A 12847-nucleotide genomic window follows, 5' to 3' on the forward strand; every position below is an offset into this window, starting at 1 on the left:
GAAACCACCAGCAGAATTAAAAAGCTAGAACAGCTGTACTATGCACTTTAAGGACACATTTCTCCAAAAAGTGAAGTTAGTACAAAGATACCATTATGTTGGGACTCTATTTTTTTTACTTTATTTATTTATTTATTTATTTTGAGACAGAGTCTCGTTCTGTCGCCCAGGCTGGAGTGCAATGGCATGATCTCAGCTCACTACAAGATCTGCCTCCCAGGTCCACGCCATTCTCCTGCCTCAGCCTCCCCAGTAGCTGAGATTACAGGCGCCTGCCACCACGCCCAGCCAATTTTTTGTATTTTTAGTAGAGGTTTCACCGTGTTAGCCAGGATGGTCTCGATCTCCTGACCTCGTGATTTGCCCGCCTCGGCCTCCCAAAGTGCTGGGATTACAGGCGTGCGCCACAGCGCCCAGCTGGGACTCGTTAAAATACGATAGTGATCTCTGAGGTTGCTTCTAGGCTGCTGCTTACTCGTGGTTACCAGTAAATTACAGCTACTCATGAATTGTGGAGCCTTTTGAAAGCTGCCCGGAGACCTGTGGTCCTGGGGGTTTGTTGCCTGGCTGGTGGGGGCCCTCCTAGCCTGCTGTCCCCGACCTCCAACCAGGTTCTGTAAATCTCTTATTTGTCTTTCTCCTAGGGAGTCCCATTCTATTTCCCCAAGGCCTGGTGCCTTTGCACCGGACTCCTCAAGAGAAGACTCACATGAGATACTCTGCTTCATTTAATTTTAGGTTATTGTTGCTGCTGTCAGTCTATTGAAGTCCTTTAATGAATGCTTGTATTGTTCTCCTGCCCGGAGTTTTTTCAAATGATCAGCACATTATAAAACACAATAATGAGTCTAATTCCCCACCCCCAATACACAGACACAATGGCACTGCTAAGTCCCCCAGATATGTACAGTAGTGAAAACAGTTTGGGATTTGGAGGAGCAAAATGAGGTTTAGTCCCTATTCTCCCATTTAGCGCTGGTGGCCTTGGGCAAGTCATTCATTCATTCATTCACTCATTCAATAGGTATTTATTTGAAATCTTTTGGTGTCAGTCGTATAATCTCTGCAAAATGGTAGCAATACCCACCTAACCTAACTAGCTTTCACGGCTGTTTAGAGGAGCTAATGAAATCTTACTTATAAGAGGGTTCAAGTTAAGCTCTATACAAATGTACATTCTTGGCATGAATAAGCAAAAAGACAAAAACAAAATTGGAGGGGAGGGGGATGAGGGCCCAAAACATAACCCTTATGTATCATTTGTATGAGAGACACACCTGTTTTGGAGTCTGGCTGTGCCCTGCACTCTCCTGATGCCAGGCTTCCCTTATGCCAGACTTTGCCCAGGATACCTTTCTCTTCATCTCTATCCATGGAAGCTTTTCTCTTTCTCCAAGGCCCTAGTCAAAAGCTTCCTCTTCCAAGAAGTCCTTGGTGCTCTTGTGAATTAATTTCTCCATGCGACATGTCCCTATTCTGCATCGACCCCCTCTGCTATTGTGATGTGTTTCTAGGTTGAGCCCTGTTCTTAGACAGACAGCAGTAATCTTGAGGGAGGTGACCATGTTCTCTTCCAGGAATCCTGACTCCCTCCCTGACCTTTAGCCCATGTGACTTGCTTAGGTGAATTGTCTTCTCTGAGCCTAAGTTTCCTTCTCTGTAAAACCTACCTGTCCTGCTCATTGTCATGAGGATTATATGACAAGAGCCTAACAATGTGCCCTGTGGTTAGTGGGCAGGCTTCCAATGAATACCTTTAGAATAAAATCGAACAACACGCATCATTTGGCTCTCTTAATACCCACCTAGAGAAGACGGCCATGTAATCATGTGTGCACACAAGGAATGTTGGGATGGTCCCCACCTGGTAATATTTTCCCCACCCACTACTTTACCTGAAATGTCACCAGGAAAGATGAATTCCCATGGATTCTACCTCAGAGGCACTCCTTTATAATTCAAGACCCCTGGGAGAGGCAGAGCATGAAACCAAGTCACCTTCTGGTGTCTGGGGGAATGGCCGCTTTGACTGCCACCTAAATAAAAGGTAGAGAGGGTCACACAGAAGGAAGGCAAGGAATCCTCCTAAGAGATTTGCCCTAGGACTGGTCTTGCTTAATATAACATGTCTAGTTCAAACCAAATATAACATACTTGTTTAAAGTCAGGCCAGCCACAGTGGCTCATGCCTATAATCCCAGCTCTTTGGGAGGCCAAGTCAGGAGTGAGGGACAGGACTAGCTGGATTTCCTAGGCTGACTAAGAATCCCTAAGCCTAGCTGGGGAGGTGACCGCTTCCACCTTTAGACACGGGGCTTGCAACTTAGCTCACACCCAACCCATCAGATAGTAAAGAGAGCTCACTAAAATGCTAATTAGGCAAAAACAGGAGGTAAAGAAATAGCCAATCATCTATTGCCTGACAACACAGTGGGAGGGACAATGATTGGGATATAAACCCAGGCATTCCAGTTGGCAACTCTACCCTCTTTGGGCCCCCTCCCTTTGTATGGGAGCTCTGTTTTCACTCTTTTAAATCTTGCCACTGCACTCTCTTCTGGTCCGTGTTTGTTACGGCTGGAGCTGAGCTTTGGCTCGCTGTCCACCACTGCTGTTTGCTGCCGCTACAGACCCGCTGCTACAGACCCGCCGCTGACTTCCATCCCTTGGATCCAGCAGGGTGTCCTCTGTGCTCCTGATCCAGCGAGGCACCCATTGCCACTCCCAATCAGGCTAGAGGCTTGCCATTGTTCCTGCACGGCTAAATGCCCGGGTTTGTCCTAATCAAGCTGAACGCTAGTCACTGGGTTCCATGGTTTTCTTCCATGACCTACGGCTTCTAATAGAGCTATAACACTCACCGCATGGCCCAAGATTCCATTCCTTGGAATCCGTGAGGCCAAGAACCCCAGGTCAGAGAACACGAGGCTTGCCACCATCTTGGAAGCAGCCCGCTGCCATCTTGGGAGCTCTGGGAGCAAGGACGCCCCCTCTCCCCCCCATAACAGGAGGATCGCTTGAGGCCAGGAGCTCCAGACCAGCCTGGACAACATAGTGAGACCCTGTCTCTACAAAAAAAACAATTTCGCTGGCCATGGTGGTATGTGCCCCTAGTCCCAGCTACTTGGGAGGCTAAGGTGGGAGGATTGCTTGAGCCCAGGAGTCCAAAGTTACAGTGAGCTATGATCATGCCATGGTACTCCAGCCTGGGTAATATAGAGAGACCCTGTCTCTAAAAACAATTTAAAAATAAAAATAAATAGGCCAGGCGCGGTGGCTCACGCCTGTAATCCCAGCACTTTGGGAAGCCAAGTCAGGCAGACCACCTGAGGTCAGGAGTTCAAGATAAGCCTGGCCAACAGGGTGACACCCCATCTCTACTAAAAATACAAAAATTAGCCAGCTGTGGGGGCACGTGCCTGTAGTCCCAGCTACTCAGGAGGCTGAGGCAGGAGAATTGCTTGAACCCAGGAGGCGGAGGTTGCAGTGAGCCAAGATCACGCCGCTGCAGTCCAGCCTGGGTGACACAGCAAGACTCTGTCTCAAAAAATAAAACAGTAAAAATAAATAAATAGCTAGGCTCAGTGGCTCACGCCTGTAATCCCAGCACTTTGGGAGGCCAAGACGGGTGGATCACCTGAGGTCAGGAGTTCGAGACCAGCCTGGCCAACACAGTGAAACCCTGTCTCTACTAAAAATACAAAAATCAGCCAGGCGTGGTGGCATGTGCCTGTAGTCCTAGTTATTCGGGAGGCTAAGGCAGGAGAATCGCTTGAACCCAGGGAGGCAGAGGTTGCAGTAAGCCGAGATCACGACACTGCACTCCAGTCAGGTGACAGAGTGAGACGCCATCTCAAAAAAATAAAATAAAATAAAAAGGCCGGGCGCGGTGGCTCATGCCTGTAATCCTAGCACTTTGGGAGGCTGAGGCAGGTGGATCACCTGAGGTCAGGAGTTCAAGACCAGCCTGACCAACATGGGGAAACCCCATCTCTAATAAAAATACAAAAAATTAGCTGGGCGTGGCGGTGCATGCCTGTAATCCCAGCTACTCAGGAGGCTGAGGCAGGAGAATCGCTTGAACCTGGGAGGCAGAGGTTGCGGTGAGCCGAGATTGCATCATTGCAATCCAGCCTGGGCAACAAGCGCGAAACTCTGTCTCAAAAATAAAAATAAAAATAAAAATAAATAAAATGAAGTCAAAGTTTTAGAATCCTGTATTTTTTTTTTTTTCTGGTACCAGTTTTCTAATTCTCTGACAGCAAGTGAGTATCCAAACAATTCAGTTCAATTTAACGCAGTTCTGACACTAACCACCCAGAGTTATTTCGAACCCTGCAGGCTAAGGGCCCAGTACCACAAGGCTGCCCCCACTTCAGATGCTAGCCACAAGTGAGATGCCTGGGCTCCCACACTTACGTCTAGCAGATTGTGAATTTGGGGGTTCCCATGACCTCTCCCCCCTTAAATTCGATAATTCACTTGCAGGGCTCACAGAACTCTGGAAAGTGCTTTCCTTACTAATACCAGCTTATTATAAAGGATTCAACTCAGGAAGCTAAATGGGAGGTCCCGAGTTGGATCCTTTATAATATCCTTCCTTGCCTTAGGCAAGGAAGAAAGGCAGATGGTAGCTTTGAGCTTCCATGCCCTCTCCAGTGGGCCATCCTCCCAGCACCAACCAGAAACTCTCTGACATGTGGTTTTGGGGATTTTACTGAAGTTTCCTTGGTCTTTGGTGATTTAACTCAATCTCCAACCCCTTTTCCATCCTGGGAGTTTGTGGGTGGGGAGGGGGCTGAATGTTCCAACCCTCTCTCTAATCATATGGTTGGTTCCTGTGGTGACCAGCCCTCATCCAGAAGCTATCTAGGGACTCTCCAAGAGCCAGACTCAGGTGTGGCTGAAAGGAGCTTGTCCTGAATAACAAAGGACATTCCTACTACTCAGGAGATCCTGAGGCTCTTAAGAGCTTTGTGCCAGGAACTGGGGCAAAGACCAAATGCGTATTTTTTATTCTACCACAGATACCCTAATTTTGTCTTTACTTAAATACTGTAGTTTTGGAAGCTGGGGAGAGGAAGGTGAAGACAGTCTCCATAAAGCTGATGTTACAAGGGCTTTGAAGCTTTTACCAAGCCCTTTCTTCCAAAACAGTGTCTCAGCCAGTCGCGGTGGCTCACGCCTGTTATCCCAACACTTTGGGAGGACAAGGAGGGCTATCACTTGAAGTCAGGAGTTTAAGACCTGCTTGGCCAACATGGTGAAACCCTGTCTCTACTAAAAATACAAAAATTAGCTAGGCGTGGTGGCAGGTGCCTGTAGTTTCAGCTACTTGGGAGGCTTAAGGGAGGAGAATCACTTGAACCTGGGAGGCGGAGGTTGCAGGGAGCTGAGATCGTGCCACTGCACTACTCTAGCCTAGATGACTGAGCGAAACTCTGTCTCAAAATAAAATAAAATTAAATACAATTAAAAATAAAAAAAAAATAAATCCCAGGCTTCTTACACTCTCATTCAATCCCCCAACTTCCCTTGAAGCCTTCTCTCTCCTCACTCCTCTGCTGTCCAGCTGCAGGCATCTGGCCCTTGAGTAGTTGTCCTCCAAATATCCCAGGGGCTTTTCTTTTCTTTTTGAGACGGAATCTCGCTCTGTCGCCCAGGCTGGAGTGCAGTGGCACCATCTCGGCGCACTGCAAGTTCCGCCTCCCGGGTTCACGCCATTCTCCTGCCTCAGCCTCCTGAGTAGCTGGGACTACAGGTGCCTGCTACCACACCCGGCTAATTTTTTTGTATTTTTAGTAGAGACAGGGTTTCACCGTGTTAGCCAGGATGGTCTCGATCTCCTGACCTCGTGATCTGCCTGCCTCGGCCTCCCAAAGTGCTGGGATTACAGGCATGAGCCACCGCGCCCAGCATCCCAGGGGTTTTTCTACCTCTTACTCACCCCTCCCACAAAGTCACTTCTCTGCACACTTGTCCTTTCAATCACACGAACTTTTTGGCTATCACATCTGCCAGCCTCTATGCTGGACACCAAGGGGGCAGTGAAGGATGAGCTGGCTCTGCCCTCAAGGCGCTGAGTCTTCCTCCTTTTTAACCACCTGCAGGCAGGTTTCAGACCCTCCCTGAGGCATTCCCCTACTGCCTTGTCTGCAGGGGTCCCTCCTTCCTCCTGGCTTCTAACCCACTTGGCACCTGGCACCACTTCCTTGTTTTGACATTCTTGTAGGTTTCGGAATCTTAGGTCTACTTCCTCCATTCACTACACTTGCACTGAGTGTGTCTGGGGTCTCTGCATGAGGCACTGAGCATGATCAGACAGCATGGACCCCGCCCCCTGGCCGCTCATTCCTCTGGTGTATCCAATGAAAGTGAAAGAGAGCATGCAAAGCAGGAATACATGAGGGCATGTGTTAAGAAGAAGACGGGTGCAGTAATGGGGAGTGTGGGTGCTAGTTTAGATGGGGTGTCAGAGGACCCTCTGCCCCACCCAGGAGGTCCCCCAAGGTCAGGCACCATGTCACACAGGGCAATTCTTTTCATTAAAAAAATGAGAGGCCTATACATACTTGTTAAATTTAAAAACTGTCCTTTGGGCCAGGTGTGGTGGCTCATGCCTGTAATCCCAACACTGGGAGGCCAAGGTGGGAAGATGTCTTGAGTCCAGGAGTTCAAGACCAGCCTGGGCAACATAGTGAGACCCTGTCCCTACAAACATTTTTATTTTATTATTATTATTATTTTTAGAGGGAGTTTCACTCTTGTTGCCCAGGCTGGAGTGCAATGGCGCGATCTTGGCTCATCACAACCTCTGCCTCCTGGGTTCAAGCGATTCTCCTGCCTCAGCCCCCCGAGTAGCTGGGATGACAAGGATGCACCACCACACCCGGCTAATTTTGTATTTTTAGTAGAGACGGGGTTTCTCCATGTTGGTCAGGCTGGTCTCAAACTCCCAACCTCAGGTGATCTGCCCTCCTTGGCCTCCCAAAGTACTGGGATTACAGGCATGAGTCACCATGCCCGGCTACAAAATTTTTTTAAAAGTTAGCTGGGCATAGTGGCATGTGCTTGTAGTCCCAGTTACTTGGGAGGCTCAAGTGGGAGGATTGCTTGAGTCTGGGAAGTTGAGGCTGCAGTGAGCTGTGATTGTGCCATTGCATTCCAGCCTGGGAGACAGAGTGAGACCAAGTCTCAAAAACAACAACAACAACAACAACAACAAAAACAACCAAACAAACAAAAAATGAAACTGTCCTTTGCATTTATTTTCACTTTTTTTTTTCCCCATTTTCAGAACTTACAGACTTTCTAAATAGATGGGATTTCTAAATAGACTTTCTAATCAGGGGGATCACCTGGTTAGAAAGAGAGACTTGGAACTGAGTTTCAGAGTACTTTACCCAAGACAGACCAGTCTTAATTGGCCAGCCCAGAGAACCAGGGTGAGGAGCTAGAGGTTTGTGGGGGAAAGGGGGCCCCCTCCCAGTCACCCTTGGCTACACTTTCATGGTATCCTTCTGCACTGTTCCATTCTGGTTCCACGTGAACCTGCTGCTCTGGAAAAATGAGTCTGTTGAGATGGAAATTTCACTGTATTTGACCACTGAGAGTCTGTGGCCTAGAAGGTGCTGGCCTGGAGTGCTGCCATCAGAGCGGCAGCCTCGTTCTAGAGCATTCTGTCTGAGCCGAGCATGGAGCTGAGAGCTGAAATCATGAGTCATTCTACCCTCACTCCTCCAGAGCCGGCAAGGGAGTACTGGGGGGTCATCCATGTCTGGCAGGCGAGGACAATGGGGCTCAGTGAGGTTATATAACTGCCTGAGGGTCACTCTGCTAGAGAGGCAGAACTCGGTCCAACGTCAGATCTGTCAAACCCCAGAGCCCCTGGTCCTGACAACTGTCTGATCTTCCACTACTCAGAGTCCTTAGAATGCTTCTGGATGTCCTTGTGTTGGAGGAGGCCATTTAATCCCATGGAATGACGCTGTGAGGCAGAGCGAGTCATGTTAACCCTGGAAGCAGTGACTTGTCTGAGGTTCTGTGGCTACTATTGTACAGAAGGTCAGCATTTCCCCAGAGGCCACTGCCTTCTAGCAGGTCCTGGGCGATCCTAGTGGGTGCTGGCTATGGTGGGGGTGGGTGGTTACATTGAGGGAGGCCAGGTTGCCCCTTTTTCTTTTTGAGTCGGAGTCTCGCTGGAGTGCAGTGGCACAATCTCAGCTCACTGCAACCTCAGGCTCCCAGGTTCAAGCGATTCTCCTGCTTCAGCCTCCCGAGTAGCTGGGACTACAGGAGGGCACCACAACACCCGGCTAATTTTTTTTTTTTTTTGAGACAGAGTCTCTCTCTGTCGCCCGGGCTGGGATTCAGTGGCATTATCTGGGCTCACTGCAAGCTCCGCCTCCTGGGTTCAAGTGATTCTTCTGCCTCAGCCTCCCAAGTAGCTGGGACTACAGGCGCCCGCCACCATGCCTGCCTGATTTGTTTTTGTATTTTTAGGAGAGACGGGGTTTCACCATGTTGGCCAGGCTGGTCTCAAACTCCTGACCTCATGATCCGCCCGCCTCAGCTTCCCAAAGTGCTGGGATTACAGGCATGAGCCACCGTGCCCGGCCTTTTTTTTTTTTTGAGACAGAGTCTTGCTCTGTCACCCAGGCTAGAGTGCAGTGGCACAGTCTTGGCTCACTGCAACCTCCATCTCCAGGGTTCAAGTGCTTCTCCTGTCTCAGCCTCTGGAGTAGTTGGGATTACAGGTGTGCACCACCACACCTGGCTAATTTTCTGTATTATTAGTAGAGACGGGGTTTCACCTTGTTGGCCAGGCTGGTCTTGAATTCCTGACCTCAGGTGATCTGTCCACCTCAACCTCCCAAAGTGCTGGGCTTATAGGCGTGAGCCACCGTGCCTGGCCTGTATTTTTTTTTTTTTTTTTTTTAGTAGAGATGGGGTTTCACCATGTTGGCCAGGCTGGTCTTGAACTCCTGACCTCAGGTGATTCGCCCACCTTGGCCTCCCAGTGTGCTAGGATTACAGGCGTGAGCCACCACGCCTGGACTTAGGTTGCCCAATTCTTAGTAATCTGAGATAGAAGGGAGGGGGCAGCCCAGAGCCCAGAAATGAGGGTTCCCTCCCTTTGTCTCCCCCTACTTTCATCATCTCTAGAGTCGTTCTCATAATTGTGTCCATTTTACAGGGCAAATGGTAGAAGTAACCTGCTCAGTCAGGAGAGATCAGGTTACAGTCAAAGCCAGACCAGCCACACCCTGATGCTACTGTCCAGGCCACCACGGCTGGCAGGTACCTGCTGCAGGCTTAGCCCCAGGCTAGGCGGTATATCAGGTGCAAAAAATGATGGTGAAGAGTGACTCTGACAGGCTTGGCTCTGGCCTCTAGGGCTAAGACAGAAGTTGAGAGGATGACGAATATGATTTAGTAGTAACCCTACAGATAGACCAAGGGCAGACATGTTTGTAGGAGAGTGTGTGTGAGCAGGGGAGTCCTGACCCACAGTGGAAGGCAAGGAGGGAGGGGGTAATAAGGGTAGTGGTGACGGGGGTTGTGTCTGGGCTGAGCTGGTTTTATGGGGGAGATGGCATTTCAGGAGCTTGTAGAGCTAAGTATTGGATACACAGAAGACTTTGAGGCAGAAGTAGGATCCCTTCTGCTCCTACAGAAGAAAGGGAAGAAGCAAGTAACTGTACCATTTAATAATAGAAATACAGTAGTAATAAAAATATTAGTAATTAGGATATCAAATGCCCTAGCCTCCAAAAATATACAAAGGCCATTTGCTGTAGGAAATTGACTTATTGGTATTAAACAGGAGAAGGGGCTGGTTGTGCTGGCTTACACTTGTAATCCTAGCACTTTGGGAGGCTGAGGCGGGTGGATAACCTGAGGTCAGGACTTCGAGACTAGCCTGGCCAACATGGTGAAACCCCGTCTGTACTAAAAAAACAAAAAATTAGCCGGGCGTGGTGGTGTGTGCCTGTAATCCCAGCTACTCGGGAGGCTGAGGCAGGAGAATTGCTTGAACTCAGGGGACAGAGATTGCAGTGAGCCAAGATCACGCCACTGCACTCCAGCCTGGGCGACAGAGCAAGACTCTGCCTCAAGAAAAAAACAAAAAACCCAAAACCAACCAAATAAACAAAAAACAAAGAAACAACAACAACAAAAAACAAAAAACAAAAAACAGGAGAAGGACCCAAGATGGTATCTCAGTAGTCAGGGTCCTACTTCAGTATTTCTGCAGCATTGATTAGACCAGACTGTCAAGGAATCTTTTAAAAACTCAATGTATTAGTCCACATTCATTAATTTCCAGACTAAAAGTTGTGATCTTAGTGTGATTTTTTCTTTTCGTTTTTTCCTGAAATAGGCTGGGCTCTTGTCACTACCCCATAACCTCTCAAATCCTTTGAGGACTCAGGTAGCAGAAAGTAAATAAATGAATGAACGAGTGAAATAACATATACAGATAAACTACTTAGCTAGCACACACTACGTTCTCAGTGATTCTCAATGAGGCAGTTGGTGGCTGTGGTTAAGAAAGTAAGCTCCTCCTGTCTTGGAATCCAACACTGCCACTTACTTGGATGTGTCATCTTGGGCAGGTCACTCTGTGCCTCAGCTTCCACCTTTGCAACTTGGGACTAGTAATGCCATCCAACTCATAGGGTTGTTATGAGTTGTAATGGGGATTCAGTGAATTTAACCCATTTAAATGCAAGGTGCCTGGTATAATAAAAGTTATTTTCTTTTCTTAATTTATTCTTGTAGTTGGGGATGAAAAACTCGCACTCCTGTAGGCAGTCAGAAAAAATGAGTGAAGTGGGGGAACTAAGAGGCCTGGTCTGAAGGGGGAAACTGATGTTTAGGGGAGTGCGGACCCAGTGGTGTGAGATTTTCAGAATCTCCTCTTGACGGGTCTCATCCGAGGTGACAGGCCTCATCCGAGGTTCCAGCACAGCTCTGTAAAGGTAAAGACCGTTTACATTTTCCTCCTCAAAGCTGCTTTATTATTATTTTTCTTCTCAAAACACTGCTTTGCTTTGGGGGAGCGCGAGTCCTTGGCCAGATCCTGAGTCGTGAGATATGTCTTCAGCATCTCCTGCTCCTCCTTGGGAAACGCTCTACCCGCCAGTGGGCCTGCGCCCTCCTCCCCTTTCTCGGGGTTCGGGTCCACCTCGTTTCCCCGACCCTCCCCAGGGCTGACTGCAAATCGGAGGGCGACTGCAGAGGCGGAATTCGGGGCAGGGGGGGGGTCTCCCCCGCGGGCCCCGTCCCACCAGCAGGTGGCGGTCGATCTGCAAGGCCTGCAAGATGCCCGGGCAGAAACTTGAGCAGATGTTGGTGCCGCTGCCCTAGAAGAGCTCAGCCGAGTCTCCCCGAGCCCAGCTGTCGGCATCCGCGAAAAAGCGGGGAGAGAAGGGCACGGGCTCTCCGCTGGAGCGACTCAGGGATTCAGACACCGCAAGCTGCTTTCGGAAGGGCTTCAGGAGGGGGTGAGTACTGAGCAGCGCACAGAAAAGGGAGCGCTGTCCTTTGCTGAAGGCATTGCCCTTGGCTTGCATTGAGTGGCTTTCCCACCCCCCGGGAAAGACATTTCGGGAAGGTGACGGTCTCAACAGAAGGAGGGAGCGCGGGAAAGAAGCCCGGGGAGCTGGCGCCTTCACGCCCCGAGGTCTGCAGCGGGAGGAGCGCGGGTTCCATCGCGCCAGATGGCGCTGTCTGGCTTTTCTCGGGCCTCGGGCGCCAGTCTCCAGAGGTCTCCGGCGCAGCGTCCTCTCTAGCCGGCCGACGCGGGCTCTGTGTTTCCGGGCGGAAGTGAGGCGCCGAGCGGAACGGCCTCTGGTGACATTTTCTTGGGGGCGGCTCGGACGACTGAAGGGACTTGGTGGTAGAGGCTGCGGAGGCGGCGAGGTTCACTTTGGTCCCGGCAGGGGCTCTGACCGCGACCCTCTGCTCGCCGCCGGGGCTTGTTCCGAGGAGGAGAAGGCGGCGGTGGCCGTCGCGTCCTGAGTCACCGCAGCGGGGACAGTCCCGGCCGGGGGTTCGGTGCGTGCCCCGACGGGGCGCGCGCGGATCGAGCGAGGAGGCACGGAGTCGCCGCGGAGCGCAGGTGAGGCGGGAAGGGGCGCAGGGCCGCGGCCTGGCTACTGGTCGAGTTGGGGGTCCCGGGCTGCGTCCCAGGGAGGGGTCGGGGCGAATCGGAGGGCTGCGGGCCGCGGTGAGGGCTCTGCGGCGTCCGGACGCCGGGGTCCTGGTGGGCCCGGCTGGTGGGCGCCGGGAACTCGCAGCTTGGATTGCCGGCTGACGCGGGGGCATCGCACCGCTCCGACCTCCTTGCTCGTCCGCCGCTGGTGACCCTCGCGTCCTCCCGGCCCGGCTGAGTTGGCTCTGGCACCCCAAGCCCCCAGACGCTGGGGCCAGGTTGAGGCGAGTCCTTTTCCGGGGATGCTGAGGGGAGGCTGGAGGTGCCGCAGTCCCCGGGCTGCCGGGGGAAGCGGTTTCACGGCCCTGGAGTTGTCTTCGCGCAACTTTCCGGCTCCTAGGCCCGCGGGGGAAGCAGTGGCGGCAACTCCGCCAGCTCCGAGAGCCGGGGGTCTGGCGCGGACACCTGCCCCTGCAGCGGAGAGCTCCGGCGCCGCGGCAGCAGTGGCCTTGGTGGAGGGAGAAAAGGCTTTCTTATAGGCTTGGCGCCGCCTGCCTCTCGGCGCTTCCACTACCTTCGGTCGGCAGGCGCCTCCAGTCAATGCGAGAGGATATGTCAGTCTCCAAAATAGACCGCTTCTGAGGAGTTTGTCAACTTTATTTCAAAACCGGCGAGGATGTACACTGA

At 51.1% G+C, this 12847-nt stretch overlaps 1 protein-coding gene across 1 annotated transcript in view; it reads left to right on the top strand.

Moving 5' to 3' along the window:
- The first annotated feature begins 11883 nt into the window (after positions 1 to 11883).
- ARK2N (arkadia (RNF111) N-terminal like PKA signaling regulator 2N) overlaps positions 11884 to 12847 on the top strand; it is a 61510-nt gene continuing 60546 nt past the window's right edge. The window contains 1 exon segment of the mRNA NM_001133524.1: positions 11884 to 12127. The gene's annotated coding sequence lies outside the window, so the exon portion shown is untranslated.

The sequence above is a fragment of the Pongo abelii genome, chromosome 17, assembly GCF_028885655.2.
Source record: "Pongo abelii isolate AG06213 chromosome 17, NHGRI_mPonAbe1-v2.0_pri, whole genome shotgun sequence".
Taxonomy (NCBI): domain Eukaryota; kingdom Metazoa; phylum Chordata; class Mammalia; order Primates; family Hominidae; genus Pongo; species Pongo abelii.